Below are 17,250 nucleotides of genomic sequence, written 5' to 3' on the forward strand. Positions count from 1 at the left end.
ACAAATTGGCAAATGTGTTTCTTACACCACAAAGCGAGCACCCTGAAAAAAAAGTATCCAGTTTATTCTGAGGCACTGAGGGGTTACGGGGATAGGGTGTGGGGGTTTCTGATTTGGGAGGGCTGGGCTGGGGAAGGTGTTCTTTCGATGGGCCGTATGACCTCCTACTGCATTGTCGGGATTCTATGATTCTTTCCATGGGATTTTTGTTTCCATTTCCACAACCTACAATGTGAAGCTGATCTAATATTGCAAACAAGGAAGTATTGTCCACATCCCACCACTCTGTGGCACCAGACAGTGAGGATATACTTGTTTCCAGTATCCATATCAAGCTTTGTGTATAGAAGTGACCATCATGACAGACCAGTGGCTGGAAACTCCTTAAAACACTCCATTTATCACATGGGTGATGTTATATAGCTCCAAAGCTTTGACTGCATGGTAAAGGAATCTATTTGAGTAACTTGGTAACACTTGTGGTGTACTGGCCTCCAGGCAGGTCCCGATGCTCCCGCTCAGCATGTGTTTTTGGGGCAGATTCATAGCAGAGGGAGCAAAGAAATTTGCAGCACAAATGCATCAACTGGTTGCCTTCAATAGGATGTTATATCAAAATGGTGCACACTTGCAGAGGATCAATCCTTGGCAGCATGGTAGTATAATGGTTAGCACTGCTGCCTCACAGCACTAAGGATCTGGGTTCAATTCCCAGCCTCGGGTCACTGTCTGTGTAGAGTTTGCATGTTCTCCCCATATCTGTGTGGGTTTCCTCCGGGTGCTCCGGTTTCCTTCCAAACTCCAAAGATGTGCAGATTAGGTTTATTGGCCATGCTAAATTGACCCTGGTTTCAGGGGGATTAGTAGGGTAAATCTGTGAGGTCGTGGGGATAGGGTGGGATTGTCGTCAGTGCAGGCTCGATGCCCTCCTTCTGTACTATGGGGATTCTATGACATTTGGAACACAATGGGCTGTGGGACCATCGCTGCTGACCTGTTTCTGCCCTCTCTATTTTTCAGTTCCGAACCGTTGTTTCCATGGCTACCAGTTTTGTTGGGGGTGGGGTGAAGTCTGTTCCCAAGTCTGATCCAAAACCTGTCCCAGTGCATGCGTTTTCCACTAAGGAAAAGGGTCAGGAAGTGGGAACTTTGCCTGATATCCTGTAGTGCTGAGTATAATTGTACAATCTAGCTGACGGTGAATGGCAGCCAAGCTGGACTGGTTTGGGAATCGGGAATGATTTGCACACTCCACAACATGCTGGTAAGATGGCGGAGTAGCCAATGGCACACCTGGCTTTGGGGAAGGCCCCGCAGTGACGTTGATATGTCCTTCAGAAGTTTTGCATGTGAACAATTCACAGCTCTTTCAACTGTCCAGGACTCACGTTTGATTTCCCCTTTCTTTTTCTCTGTACGATGCTATCCATTTATTATGTAGAGACACCAAGAGTTTTTGAATCTCCAGAGCAGAGAAGAAACTCTCCCAAGAACTCCAGTAGAAAGCCAGAGACAAAAACTCGAAGCCTGTCCAAGTCACCCAGCCCGAAGAGAACAGCAAAAGTTGAAGGTAAGCGGCCAACAAAAACTCACTAAGTTGGCCATGGTAAAGTTGCCATGGTCCCAGATCATTGAAGGCCATTCTCTCCTTTAAGGCAGAGATTTAACCTAAGGATTACCACACCTCAGGGGGCAGCAGCAAGATTGAAAGGGGGGGGGGCCTTCATGAGTAACCTCAGCCGGTACTGGAATTGAACTCTCGTTGTTGGCATTGCTCTATATCATGAAGCAGTTGTCCAGCCAACTGAGCTATACAGACTCTTCAGTAGAGCCTACGTTGAATGCATATGGAATCATAGAATCCTACAGTGCAGAAGGAGGCCAGTCAGCCCATCGAGTTTGCACCAACCACCAAGGCCCTGTCTCCATAACCCCGCACATTTGCCTTAGTTAGTCCCCCTGATGCTAAGGGGCAATTTAGCGTGGCCAATCCACCTAATCCGCACATCTCTGGACTGTGGGAGGAAACCGGAGCACCCAGAGGAAACCCACACAGACACAGGGAGAATGTGCAAACTCCACACAGACAGTGACCCGAGGCCGAAATTGAACCCGGGTCCCTGGTGCTGTGAGGCAGCAGTGCTAACCACTGTGCCACCGTGCCATCCCTATATATATTTGAATAATGTGGACAGAGGCTGCAGTTTTATATCTTTGTATCAGATATAAAGCTCAGCCACACAGGCATAAGCTGTGGCTCAGTGGGCAGCACACTTGCCATTGAGTCAAAAATTTGTGGATTTAAATCCCACCCCAAATATTTAAATTATTTCAGTACTCCCAAGTGAGGGCACGTTAAACTGAAGCACATTTCCTGCTCCATTTTCCTGAGGACGTATAAGGGTCCAATTGAGATGAGTAGGGGAGGTCTCCTCTTTAACTACCATCATTAAAAGTGCAGACAATCTGGTTGTTGTAAATTGCTGTGTGTGGGAGCTTGCTCTGCACAAGTTGGCTCCCACATATATGTCAAAATTTAGATCAACATGCGTGGAGATCATTTAAAGTGCTATGTAAATGCACTTTCTTATTAGAAGATCTCCCAAACAACAAACTATCGAAATGTTGTCTCTATTCTCTCCCCGTGGATGCTGTCAGGCCTGCTGGGATTTTTCAGCATTTTCTGCTCTTGTTTCAGAATCCAGCATCCGCAGAACTTTTGTTTTAACGAACTATCAAGGACTATTTTATCCACACACAGGAGATGTTGGGGATATTCAGTGGGCCAACCGTTCCTTTCCTGCCAGCTAATGTTGTGTCTGCTTCCTTGTTTTGAAATGGTAAAAGTCCCACATCTGCAATCCCTTTTTAAGTCTTGGCAGCCAAACTGCCTTGAGCTTTGAAGAAGACTCTGGCTAACGACCAGGGCGCTGCCTTGGGATTATCTGCAGTGTGGTTTTGTCATTAGCAACCTACACCTGCAAAGTCTGGAGAGCTAAGCGTCCAACTATTATGTAAGTGGTCATTAAGTAAAGAAGATTTGTGTAAGATAGTTCAATATGTCTGACCTTTCTAACAATGCAATGTACCTCATCAGGGAGGCAAACAGGATTTGATTTAACATGAGATTTGTCTCTGACAATATGATACCGTGGGAGCTCGGGTTTAACATTTACATAGAAACATAGAAGATAGGAGCAGGAGGAGGCCATTTGGCCCTTCGAACCTGCTCCACCATTCATCACAATCATAGTTAGCCATCTAACTCAATAGCCTAATCCTGCTTTCTCCCCATAGCCTTTGACCCCATTTGTCCCAAGTGCTACATCTAGCCATCTCTCGAATACATTCGATATTTGGGCATCAACTCCTTCCTGTGGTAATTTGACAGCAAAATATATATTTTTTAAAGAGCTAAATAAGTTTTGATCAAATCAAATGTAACATGATTTTAGGAGCCAGTGTGGTCTTGAAGTGATTGGATAGCCTGCGCAGACCAGAAATCCCCAGGTCCTGCCTCCAGTCTGCACTGAATCCCACTGTCTGAACTGTGCTGGGATCAGGAGAGGGGAAAATTGGCCGTGGTTCCTGTTCCCAATTGCGATCCAGCAACATCCAACTGGGAGTAAATCTCAAACGAGGAAAGACTGGGGTTTCCCATGAACTTCATGCGGCCCAATAGCAACGAATAAAAACAAAATATTTCAGCCTCTTGAGTCTGTTCTGTCATTTACTGAGATGGCTGATCTGTGACCTAACTCTACCTACCTACTGTTCCCCTATATCCCGTAATCCTCTGATTAACAGAAATCCATCCATCTCGGACTTAAAATTAACAATTGACCCAGTATCAGCTGCAATTTGCAGAGGACACAGATGAGGCTGACTTATTAATGATTGATTCCTGGGTGACCTGCTATTATAGTACCCCAGGCCAGGCTGGTATATCAGCCATGACTGGGATTTTAACCCTCCCTTAGTTCAGCCAAACTGCCTGACTTGCATAAGAACATAACAACTAGGAGCAGGAGTCGGCCATCTGGCTCCTCGAGCCTGTTCCGCCATTCATTAAGATCATGGCTGATCTTCTCATGGACTCAGCTCCACTTACCCACCTGCTCACCATAACCCTTAATTCCTTTGCTGTTCAAAAATGTATCTATCCTTGCCTTAAAAACATTCAATGAGGTAGCCTCAATTGTTTCACTGGGCAGGGAATTCCACAGATTCACAACCCTTTGGGTGAAGAAGTTCCTCCTCAACTCAGTCCTAAATCTGCTCCCCCTTATTTTGAGGCCATGCCTCCAAGTTCTAGTTTCACCCACCAGTGGAAACAATCTCCCTGTTTCTGTCTTATCTAATCCCTTCATAATCTTATATGTTTTTATAAGATCTCCCCTCAGTCCACACTGGAGCATCCCTGGGGAAGGAGCGAGTGAGTACACACCAGGCCTTCCATTGCTGGTGGACGCCGGAGAGGCTGGAGAACATCGCAGACACCAAGAACTATAGAAACCTAGAAACTAGAAGCAGGAGGAGGCCATTTGGCCCTTCAAGTCTGCTCTGCCATTCATTATGATCATGGATGATCATCAAACTTAATAGCCTCATCCTGCCTCACCCCCCCAAATACCCTTTGACCTAATTCTTTTGTCATTTAATATTTTACTGTAATCTGATGAGCAATTAATAATTTGTCGCTTATGGTCACTGTCCCTTTAAAAAGTGGGCACCTCTTGTCTCTTTCTTTTAGTGATATCTGTCATCCCAGTTGACATTTTATTATGCTTAGTTCCCTTTTTTCCTCAAGTGGCATGCACCCCCTCCCTAACTCCCAGCAGTCAGGTTCGAATCCCACCATGGCAGATGGTGAAATTTGAATTCAGTAAAAATGTGGAATTAAAAATTTTGCTGATGGCAATGAAACCATTATCGGTTGTTGAAAAAGCCCATCTGGTTCACTAATGTCCTTTAGGGAAGGGAACCTGCCTTCCTTACCTGGTCTGGCCTGCATATGACTCCTGAACCACAGCAATGTGGTTGGCTCTCAACTGCCCTCTGAAATGGAGGGCAATTAGGGAAGGGCAACAAATGCAGAGCCCAGCCAGCCACGCCCACGTCCTATAAAATTAATTTAAAAAAAACCTACCTTTGAAATTTGAAGTTGTGTCTCAGAGGTGTTTGAATATTGAGGCAGAATCTAGAAATGTTATTTCAAAGTGCCATGCGTCTGATCTTGTCCCCCCCCGCACCTCTCCCCACTCCCCCCGCCCCCGCCCCACCCTCATCTCCACTGATTTTTGAGATGCTAACCCAGGGTGTCCAAATCCTTACAACCCTTCCTTCCTCTGTCATTTTCTCCAGCCCTCCCAAATCTCGGTGTTCCTTCAGTTTTGGTCCTCTTGTGAAGCGTGCTTCCTTCGCCCTCGATCACCGCCTCCCCACCCCCAACTAAATATTGGTGTCCGTGCTTTCAGCAGCCAAGGCCCCGGTTCTGGAATACGTTCCCTAAGCCTCTCTGTCTCTCCAGCTCACTTTCTTCCTCTAAGGCATTCCTTACAGCTCATCCCTTTGGTTCAAACCTTTAGCCAATCTGTTCTTATATCCCCTAATGGGGTTCGGGGGTCCAGTGTTTATCGGCTTGCACTTCTGTGAAGCTCCTTGGGATGTTGAGCCCCACTGAAGGCGCTATATAAATACAACTAGTTTTTGTTGGCTACCCCATTACGTCTCTAGGTATTGATGCAAAGCTTGGTGTACAAATCTGCTGCTGGATCTGGGTCTCACAAAGGAGTCTTTTGGAAAGCCTAATACAGATGGGAAATACATAGTCAATGGCAGAACCATTAAGAGTATTGATAAGCAGAGGGATCTGGGTGTACAAGTACGCAGGTCACTGAAAGGAGAAGATAGTCAAGAAGGCATATGGCATACTTAACTTCATCAGTCGTGTCATTGAGTTTAAAAATTGGTGAGTCGTGTTGCAGCTTTATAGAACCTTAATCAGGTCACACTTGGAATATAGTGTTCAATTCTGGTCACCACACTACCAGAAGGATGTGGAGGCTTTGAAGAAGGTACAGATAAGGTCTATCAGGATTTTGCCTGGTATGGAGGGCATTAGTTGTGAGGAGAGATTGGAGAAATGTGGTTTGTTCTCACTGGAATGATCGAGGTTGAGGTGCAACCTGATAGAAGTCTACAAGATTATGAGTAGCAAGGGCAGAGTGGATAGTCAGAAGCTTTTTCCCAGGGTGGAAGAGTCAATTACTAGGGGACACAGACTTAAGGTGCGAGGGACAAGGTTTATAAGAGATGTATGAGGCAAGCTTTTTAACACAGAGGGTGGTGGGTGCCTGGAACTTGCTGCTGGGGGAAGTAGTGGAAACAGATACGATAGTGACTTTTGATAGGTGATGACAAATACATGAATAGGATGGGAATAGAAGGATATGGTTCTCAGAAGAGCGGGGGGTTTTAGTTCAGTCAGGCAGCATGGTCAGTGCAGGCTTGGAGGGCCGAAGGGCCTGTTCCTGGGCCGTAATTTTCTTTGTTCTTTGAAGCAAGGGAGACAGTCAGAGGGAGGAAAATGTTCAAATGTAATTACTTTCTTCCCCTTGAGCATGTCAACATGCAGGATGACAGCCCTTGATATAGTGTTAGTGTTTATTCCCTGTGAACTACAGTGGAATATATCGGCAGGTCTGCACAGAAATGCAGTTGCTGACTGCGACTCAGTACAGTTACAGTATTGTCTGGATGACTGCATTTCCCCAGAGGGGTCAAACCAGCGAGAATGGGGAAGGTTAAATCTCTGAATATAATGTATTGATTGGCAGCGCAGAGCGTTATAACCCCCTTTTTGTGTATTCCGGCCTTACTGTGCTGCTTTGAAATGCATTAAAATTATTTCTTCTAACAGATTGCTGCGAGGGAGAAAAAAAAGAGATTGCCTGGCTTTTCCTTGGAGAGTAAACGGCGAGGCGATGACACAAGGTGGCATTTATCATTGTAACTGCCACTGTCAGAGGGTTTTTATTGGCCATTTGTTTCTGTCAGGCGTGATGTCAGAGCAGTGTTACTCACAGATGGATTGCAGTTCAAAGGTCACGTTGCCAGGGGCCACGGACTTTAATGGGAATAATCATAGAATTTTTTTAACGAGTTATTTTTGCAGTCACCTACCCAGAGTTGTTGGTGTTTCCGCCGTCTGAACTTGCCCATTTATTTTATTTTATTTTGAGGTTTTATTGGCGCACTGCTTGATGAGGGTACCTCAAAGTCACCTTTTCCTCTCTCCGCTCTCGTTCGTCCTGTGGAGGTTGAGGCAATATTAATGTCGCCCACCAACATCCACCCCAGCCCTCCCGTCCTTTTCCATTTCCAGCTGTGTGCCTCCAACTTCATCAGTTCTTTTCTCCTCGACGTTCTGTTGCTTCCTGAGAACCAGCTTCTCATTGGATGAATGGGATTTTCCTGGCTACTGTCACCTAAAGGCTGGAAAGTCCTGCCTGAGGTAAACAGACCTCTGCACAGTCCGTGTCTCGCCCACTACGATTCCCATGGCAGGTGGGATGTAAAAATCCCGCCCAATGACTAAGACCATCCGTTGTCATTGAAACATAGGAACCAGGAGCAGGAGGAGGCCATTTGGCCCTTCGAGCCTGCTCCGCCATTCATTTTGATCATGGCTGATTATCAAATTCAATATCCTTTGATCCCTTTAGTCCCAAGAGCTATATCTAGTTTCTTCTTGAAATCACACAACGTTTTGGCCTTGGAAATTGATGGAGGATTTGTTGGAGGTTCATTAAATTATGATGGATCGAGGAACAGTTGACGAAAGCTGTTTCCATTAACTAACTTTTGTAGTACCTGAGGACACAGATGCTTTGGGTAAGGGACACAGGGAGGATGGGAGGAAGAACTATTCTGTGCAATGACTGGTGATGGTTTTCAGTTCGCTGCCCACATGGGCAATGCAAGCGGAGACTATAGCTCATTTCAAAGGAAAATTGGGATGAGCATTTGAAGGAAATAAATTTGGAGGATTACAGGGACAGAGCAAGGGAATGGGTCTGACTGAATTGCTCTGCAGAGAACCCACATGGACTCAATGGGCTGAATGGCCTCCTCCTATAGCTCTGACTTAAATTGGGAGAGGAAGACAAGAGTTCAGTTCATCAAACTGGCAGAAACATTTAAACCTAATTGACACAGTGGAATGATGCCATCCTCATTAGTTTTATGATATATTTCACTTCCATTAGTTGCCATTTCAAGTGCTTCCTTTTGCTGTGTGTTAGTAAAGTTTAAAGTTATAAAGTTTATTTATTAGTGTATTATGGTTCAGGTCAGAAACTCCAAAGTGTTTTATGAAGCCCATCTGGATCATAAATTTTGCGTTTTGAGTTTGGCTCGGAAGAGCACAAAATGTCTTACTTCAGGCATGATTCAAGTGATCCACTAGGGAGCTTTTAGCAAACAAAGTTTATTTAAGAATATAGTTAACGTGAATCGTAAGAAAATTTAGCAAGAGCTTTTATCAATTACAAACAGGAAAAAAAACACTATAATGTATAACAGCAGATATTCCAATCAAAACCAATGCCCAATAACCAGATTTACCACTGAACAGGCTAAAGCTCACATGATATTGAAATTCAGTTCCCTTGGCTGAATGCTGATTTCAAATGATCTTGAAAACTCAGAGCAGTTTGTAGTCAGATCAGCTCCCCAAAACACAGATTCTATACTGACAAGCCTTCCTTTCAGCTAACTGATAAAATTTTCAAAGCAAAACAGAGAGAGGCAAAGAGATTTATTTTCCAGCTTGCTTCTAAGACTGCCTCTAAACTTGCAGTGAAAATGAAACTGAAAGCTGAAAAACTTTGGTCACCTGATCTAGCCATGGTTTTTTTTTCCTGCTTCCAACAATGATGTCACCCAAGGCTGTGACCATGATTAATAGAAACCTCTTAAAGGTACACTAAATCACAAGTGTCGCAGGTAGGCTAACATTAACATTGCAATGAAATTGTGTGTGACCATTATTTCACCAGAATGATGCCTGGGAGGGAGCTATGAAAAGAGGCTTAATACACTGGGGTTGTTTTCTTTCGAGAAGACTGAACAAGGACCTCAGAAAGGTGTTTCAGATTATGATGGGTACAGACAGGATGGATAGGAAGCAGCTACTCCCCTGAGGTGAAGAGTCAATAACTAAGTGGTATATTATTAAAGTGAGGGGCAAGAGGTTTAGAGAGGACTTGAAGAAAAATGTTTTCACCCAGCAGGTGATGGTAGTCAGGAATGCACTGCCTGGGAGAATAGTTGGGGCAGGAAACCTCACAACCTTTAAAAAGTATGTGGATGAACATTAGAAATGTCATAAAATTCAAGGCAATGATCCAAGTGCTGGCAAGTGGGATTAGAGTAGATTTAGTGTAGATTTGTTGATGCAGACTTGATGAGCCGAAGAGCCTATTTTATACTATACGACTCTGTGTGACTCTGTGTTAAATACCATCGTAAGAAGTCTCACAATACCAGGTTAAAGACCAACAGGTTTATTTGTTAGCACAAGCTTTCAGAGCACTGCTCCTTCTTCAGGTGGCTCACCTGAAGAAGGAGTGACACTCCAAAAGCTTATGCTACAAAATTAACCTGTTGGACTTTAACCTGGTATTGTGAGACTCCTTACTGTGCTTACCCCAGTCCGACGCCAGCATCTCCACATCATCTTAAATACCACTGGCAGATTCATAGAATCCCTACAGTGCAGACGGAGGTCATTCAGCCCATTGAGTCTCTACCAGGCCCTATTCCCATAACCCTACACATTTCCCTGTTAATCCCCTGACACTAGGGTCAAATTAGCACAGCCAATCAATCTAACCCACACATCTTTGCACTGTGGGATGAAACCAGAGCACCTGGAGGAAACCCACACAGACACAGGTAGAATATGCAAACTCCACACAGTCAGTCACCCAAGGCTGGAATTGAACCAGGGTCCTTGGCACTATGAGGCAGCAGCGCTAAACACTGTATCACCGTGCTGTCCAGATTGCTCCAACCGAGGTAATTGCTGACCCATAAAGCACACCTCCGTATGGAAAGCTTATAGACAAGAATGTTTTATCTGTGAGTAGGTAAGTTCAACTTATCGGAACAGCTATTCGATCATTGAAAAGGAGATGACACTAAATAAAACAGCATCCTGAAACTTTTCCACTCCTGAAGGGCTCAACTTGTCAAAAACAAATTGTTGCAAACTAATCCCAGCCGCTTGTCTTTCTACCAGAATCCAACTCTTCTGACATTTTTGCATGGAGAGAAGGTCAGAAATTGGTCAGGATGTTGCTTGGCCCACCTCCAAAACTTCCCGACTTCCTGGCGAAGACTCTAGATCCAGAAGACAGGAATGACTGTGACTCATCAGGTAATTTTCAAAATTGTGCTGACTAAATAAATAAATGGCTTTGTCTGCTCATGTCCTCTTTGTGCTTTTCTCTGAGAAAATGATGAGTGGCAGCTTCTATATTTCACTCAACTGCACACCCTTTCCTATTGTTAGGGACCAGGCCAAAAACGCCAAGGTATTTTACAAAGTTAGCCTAGATCCTAACTTTTATATTTGATTTGGCATTAAGGTGAGCTGAAGATGTTTCATTCCATGTATGATTCCAGTGACCCACTGGGAAGCTTTTATCAAAGTTTATTTAAGAATGCAATTAGATTACAACAAAAAGAAGTAGCATAACTTTTACCAATTAAAATATTTAAACATGACAAAATATAATTCTTAACAGCTAACTATCTCCAGTGTTCCAGTTTAGCAGTATCACCCATAAACGTAAATCCCTTCTTTAGGTTTAGTTAGCACTGAAACAAAGGATGTACTATATTTCCAGTCTTTTGACACTTCTGGAGAGTAATCCAGACAAACCCCCATCTTCTAATTCTCATGCAGCAACTTCCAGAAAAATCTCCATCCCCAAACAGTAAAATCTCATAGAGAAAGGCTTGTTTCTTGGCAGATTCATGCCTCCACTTCGGACAGAGCAAGAGATGCAGAGAAAGCGGCCTGTCTCTAAAAAAAAACCCAAAGAACAGACTGCCTTCAGCTCTCTGTCAAGCCAAACTGCACTTGGTCATATGATCTTACCTGTCAATCAATCAAATGAAGCCCCACTCTGTAATGGCCCAGGGAAAAACACAAAACAACAGAACCCTCCATTAATTCAGATCAAAACAAACACTGCATCAATTAAGATCAATTATGCTATCGCAGAAACAGTAAAGCGACGCTAGATTGTGACAAAATAGCTCCGATAAAGTGGAAGGGGCTAGTAAACACTACAGCACAGTAACAGACGAGAATACATTTCTCAAAGGCCCAGTATCGTCACACTGTTAATTTCCTTTTCTTGGTGACCATGACTGTTCCTTGTTTCTTTTATTATAACCGTTTCCATGCGAGTGTCTGGGGCATAGATGCATCAAATTGGCACTCCACCTATTGTGTCGCGTCTATTAAATTGGATGTTTGAGGTTCCATTGTAATCAGTTTTTCAATTCATTCTCTGGATGTGTGCATTGCTGACGAGTCCAGCATTTGTTGCTGATCCTTTATTTCTGCCTTGTTGAACAGATGCAGTCCATGCAGTTTACATCAGAACATAAAAATAGGAATGGACACAGGCCATGCATTCTTCTGTCTGCTTCACCCTTCAATCAGGACATGACTGAATAAATTGAGGCCTTAACTCTATCTTCTTACCCTGCCCTTCTCCATAACTCCTGACTCCCTGTGGATCAAAAATGGGTCCAACTCAACCTTGAATCTATTCAATGACCCAGCCTTCACTACTCACTGGGAATTAGACCTCTAAAGAACAATGATCCTCAGAGAAGAAATTCCTTCCCATCTTGTATCTTATTTTGAACCTCTGCCTTCTAGATCTACATTTCTCCTCTCAACATCTACCCTGTCAAACTCCCTCAGAATCTTATCATTTTCAATTAGATCACCTTCCATTCTTCTAAAGTCCAATGTGTATAGATAAAAGCAAAATACTGCAGATGCTGGAATCTGAAACAGAAAATGCTGGAAAATCTCAGCAGGTCTGACAGCGTCTGTGGAGAGTGAATAGAGCCAAAGTCCCACATCTGGATGACCCTTTCTAACTTGAAACATTGGCTCTATTCTCTCTCCACAAATGCTGTTAGACATGCTGAGATTTTCCAGCGTTTTCTGTCCAATGTGTGTAGGCCTGACCTGCTCAACTTTTCAAGTTCGATTCCCTGCTGGGTCACTCTCTGTGTGGAGTTTGCATGTTCTTCCCGTATCTGCCTGGGTTTCCTCTGGATGCTCTGGTTTCCTCCCGCAGTCACGCTGGTTAGGTGGATTGGCCACGCTAAATTGCCTTAGTGCCCAGTGGGGACTAGCTAGAGAAATGCATGGGGTTATGGGGCTAGGGTGTGGATGGGATTGTGGCTGGTGCAGGCTCGATGGGCCGAATGGCCTCTTTCTGCACGGCAGGATTCTATAAGAAGTGTTTGTTTTCAAATCTACAATTGTTAACAGGAGTCTGATAAATCTTCCATTAGTAGAAATATCAAAACACAAGGATACCCTCTTCCTGGACTGTCCTGTGTCTATCGAAATTGGTATGCTGGACACTTTCTAACTTCAACTTATTATCCATTGTCTGAGTGTAATTTCCAGCAATTGTTCATTAGTTTTTTGTTCAATAAAACAGGACAGAAAGTAAAAGACCCAACGGAACTTGAACGATCCAGTTCACTCACAAAGAGCCCAAAAGGAAGACTTTGCTTTACACCAGAGGGTAATCAAGATTGTACTCCTATTCAAAATCATCCATTAGACTCTAACCAGCCTGGGCTGGAGACTGGATGGGTAACCAGAAATATAGATGGCTCCCAATCTGAGAACAATGTTGGAGGAAATCAAAACTCTTGGAAAATGGGAAGCGGCAGCTCAAACCTGGAAAGAGGACATGATGACGATGACCAGAGGGGACATGGAAGTCCGACAGGACATAACTACTTTGTATCTCATAAAGGCAAGCCAGGAAATCCAAATCCGACTGACACCAATCCAAGATTGGGACCATGTCCTGCTCATAAGAGGAGCCTTACGCCTCAAAAAGGCCGAGCATCTTCCTCCAGCCCATTTCTGAAAAATCCTGGTACAGAGAGCCAGGCGGAGAGAGGGGCAGGGACAGGAGAATGTCCGGCATCTCCACCAACCCGCAGTTACAACGGGGACGTGGTGCGCGACTACATGAACAAGCAGCTGGTCGAGCGCAAGAAGAAGGAGAGGGAAGAGAAACGCTTTGTGAAGCAAGCCATGGAGATGAGGAAAAAGAGGCTGCAGGAAGTCTACAAGAAACAAAAAGAGGCTTTCTCGAAGAAAACGAGAGGGACGAAGAGGCCGGCCGGAGCACAAGAATCTGCAAAGGGAGTGAGTTCCTGACTTTTCAAAAAAAACCTCACCATTTTACAATGATCAATTTAATCTGAGTCAGAGTAAGGAACAGAGTGGGAGCTGGTGCTAGTATAAGTGACCGTGAGGTTGTTGCATTGTCCTAAAAACCGAAACTAGATCACTAATGTCCCCTTGGGAAGGAAATCTGCCCTCTTTACCCAGCCTGGTCTTTGTCTGATTCAATTCCCCCACCCTTCAGAATGACTCTCTGAGGATGGCAGGCCATTCCTCTGGGTAACCAGGACAGGCCTTGCTGGTAGCACCCACATTATGCTGGCTGCTCTTCCGAGGCAGCAGGAAGTGTGGACAGAGAGTAACCGTAATGGGAAACTCATACTCTAACCTTTGTCGTAGCTTGGCTGGGACGGTTATATAGAAAGTAATAGTTGGGTTTCCCGTTCTCCTGATGCTGAAACCAAATCTCAGATTGACTTTCTCATTTCCCTCTGATAGGGCAATAGAGCAGGTGAAACTGGAGCAATGAATGGTGGGATACCAGTGCAAAACAACATGGAGTCTGGAGACTTGAAGGAAAGGTACTCTTCATCAAAATCAAGTCACAATTGTTGATGAGAAGTTGTTGACCTGAAATGTTAACTCTGTTCTTTCTCCTGCTACAGACGCTGCTGAGTATTTCCGGAATTTTCTGTTGTTATTTCCAAAGTGCTTTGCAGCCAGTATAGTACATTTTGAGTGTAGTCACTGTGGTGATGTGGGTAACACAGCAGTCAATTTATGCACAGCAAGGATCATAGAGTCCCTACGGTGCAGAAGGAGGAGGCCATTTGGCCCATCGAGTCTGCACCGATCCTACCCAGGCCCTATTCCCATAGCCCCACACATTTACGTGGCTAATCCCCCTGACACTCAGGACAATTTTAGCATGGCCAATCAACCTAACCAAGCAATCTACCACAATTCGCATTATATAATGACCAAATCATATATCACTGATGTGAGTTGAGTGATTAAATGTTGGCCAGGACACTGGGGAACACTCCTCTGTTCTTCTCCAAAACAGTCCCATGGATCTTTATGCCCACCTGAGAGTGCAAACAACATAAGAATATAAGAACTAGGAGCAAGAGTAGTCCATCTGGCCCCTCGAGCCTGCTCTGCCATTCCATAAGATCATGGCTGATCTTTTCATGGACTCAGCTCCACTTACCCGCCCGCTCATCGTAACCCTTAATTCCTTTACTGTTCAAAAATTTATCTATCCTTGCTTTAAAATCATTCAATGAGGTAGTCTGAACGACTTCGCTGGGCAGGGAATTCCACAGATTCACAACCCTTTGGGTGAAAATGTTCTTCCACAACTCAGTCCTAAATCTGTTCCCGTTACTTTGAGGCCATGCCCCCTAGTTCGATTGAGTGTACATAGGGATGGGGGTGGGTGGGACTAACACAAACCTGTACAGTGAGAGGGGAAGGTATAAGTATAGTGCCTAGCCCAGTTTTAATAAAAGCAGCTTGCGATTGTATTCTCAGGGAAGGTCTGAGACGTCCAGGTTGCCAATCCCTTCTACCTGAGGACTACTATAATGTCTGATATAATCCACTTAACCTGCCTTTTGAACTGCTAAACTGCAGCCCGTCAAATGCCAATTACAGACTATGGATGAATTTACTGGGTAATAAATTGGGTCGTCCAGTTTCATTCTGTGATAATTGAGGTCTCTGTTCGCTGCTGTGAGGCACAGTGCTTGTGGAAACCATTCAAAGGTGGTTACTGATTGCTTCAGACTGTGGTGAAGCCCGTAGCATTGAACAGATCAAAACACAAGACAGCAAATGGGGTAAAAGGGAGGAGCATTTTCTGGTAGACCCGTGAGAACCAACTCTGTTTGAGATTAATTTGCATCATCCACTTTTTCCACTTCACCCACCCGCAAATAATTAATTGTATCATCCTTTCCACCCCTCACCCCTCTTATCTCACCACCTCTATACCATTCCTCCTCCTCCCCTTCTCGCTCACTTGTGCCCTCACTCTTCCTGCTCCTATCCCCACCACGTCATGTTTTGCCAATCTCAACCATTCCTCTCACTACCCCGTCCTAACCCTGTTCCCTCCCACTCCGCTCTCCCTCTTATCAGTCATCCTCTCCCATCTTTCCTTCACCTTTCCCCCCCTGCCTTCTCGCCAGCCCACCTTCCCAGCACCCACCCGTTGTTATCCAAACTCATGCTGGGGTTTGGTAGGCGTCTCTGCACTCCAGTATCTTCCCAAAGATAATGTTTCTCGATGTCAGTCTCTGGTGTTGAGTTTCCTCAGGCCCCCTCACTATGGGGACAGCACACTGAGATCAGTTTAACTGTTAAGGTTCCCCGTAACCCCACTATTTACCCTGTTAGCGATCCCACCCCGCCGACACTAAGGAGCTATTTTGCATGATCAATCTTTGGACTGTGGGAGGAAACCGGACCATCCGGAGAAAACCCACACAGACACGGGGAGAACATGCAGACTCCACACAGTCAGTGACCCGAGGCCAGAATTGAACCCGGGTGTGACGATGCCACCCTTCAAAGGGTTAATGGAAGCAGTGCAGGAGTGAAATGCAGTCATGATCAAATTAAGGGGCTGAATGGCCTCCTTCTGTTCTAACCAGGGTCACTGGGTGAAGATCAGTGTGTATTCCTAGTCACAACTCCCCCTTCCAGGTCATCACCACTCACTGGTGGTGGGGGACGGGGAACAGAGAGTTATTCCCCAACGTCCCCCTATTCTCTGATGAACCCCTGACTAAAATTGAATTCTGTCCAGCATCCTCCTACAATAAGAAGTCTCAAAACACCGGGTTAAAGTCCAACAGGTTTATTTGGAATCGCGAGCTTTCGGAGCGCTGCACCTTCATCAGGTGAGTGGAGAGGTAGGTTCCACAAACATGGCACATAGAGACACAATTGCAAGATTATCTTGCAATTATGTCTCCGTCTATATATCTGTTTTTGTGACAACTACCTCTCCACTCATCTGATGAAGGAGCAGTGCTCTGAAAGCTCGCGATTCCAAACAAACCTGTTGGACTTTAACCTGGTGCTGTGAGACTTCTTATTGTGCCCACCCCAGTCCATCGCCAGTATCTCCACATCATGGTTCTCCTATAATACGGCAGTGCTTATTGTAAAACGTAACGATATATCTTTTGTTACACAGTCAGTCACGCCAGTGGGAGCTGACTTATTCCCTGGGGTCATTCCATGAAGATCTGTCTGGCAAAGGTAGCCCGCTGAGGATGAAAGATCTCGAGCCACATCATCGGTCCTCTCCGCCATCTCTCTCGCAGCCCATCAATCAACCCACGCTGTTACCACTGACAAACCGTGAGGGACAAGCGAGCCATAAAGGCGTTGGCTACAGGAGTAAGCAGCAGCGTATCGAGGCCCTCTGCTCCATGGCGATGGCCCTCAGCGGTCGTATCGAGAACGAAGCCCGGAGGCTGGGAGTGAGGGCGGAGCTTCGGGAAAACCCTGGAAACCAAGGGTGGAAGCCAATGGATTTGGGTGGCTTCGCCCATGCAGATCCTGCTGCCACGTGGGCCGACAGCTGTGGCCTGAGGTGGCGGAACAGCCCAGACACTGACCCAGTCCCGACACCAAGGGAGATGAATGACTTCAAGATCTCACCCAGCCTCCTCCAGAAGAGGGAGGAGCAGCAGGAGGCTGTTCCACCCAAGGACAAAATGGTGGACAATCGACTTGAGCTGGAGGTCAAGGAACGAAGGGAT

At 45.2% G+C, this 17,250-nt stretch overlaps 1 long non-coding RNA gene across 1 annotated transcript; it reads left to right on the forward strand.

Annotated features, from left to right (window-relative positions):
• Window positions 1-1,464: 1,464 nt before the first annotated feature.
• Window positions 1,465-13,010, forward strand: LOC145358171 (uncharacterized). The gene is made up of 3 exons (XR_013889450.1): window positions 1,465-1,570; window positions 10,307-10,444; window positions 12,768-13,010. It is a non-coding gene; the product is annotated as an uncharacterized LOC145358171 (long non-coding RNA).
• Window positions 13,011-17,250: the final 4,240 nt, after the last annotated feature.

The sequence above is a fragment of the Carcharhinus amblyrhynchos genome, chromosome 25 (genome assembly GCF_965287045.1).
Source record: "Carcharhinus amblyrhynchos chromosome 25, sCarAmb.v2.hapA, whole genome shotgun sequence".
NCBI lineage: Eukaryota > Metazoa > Chordata > Chondrichthyes > Carcharhiniformes > Carcharhinidae > Carcharhinus > Carcharhinus amblyrhynchos.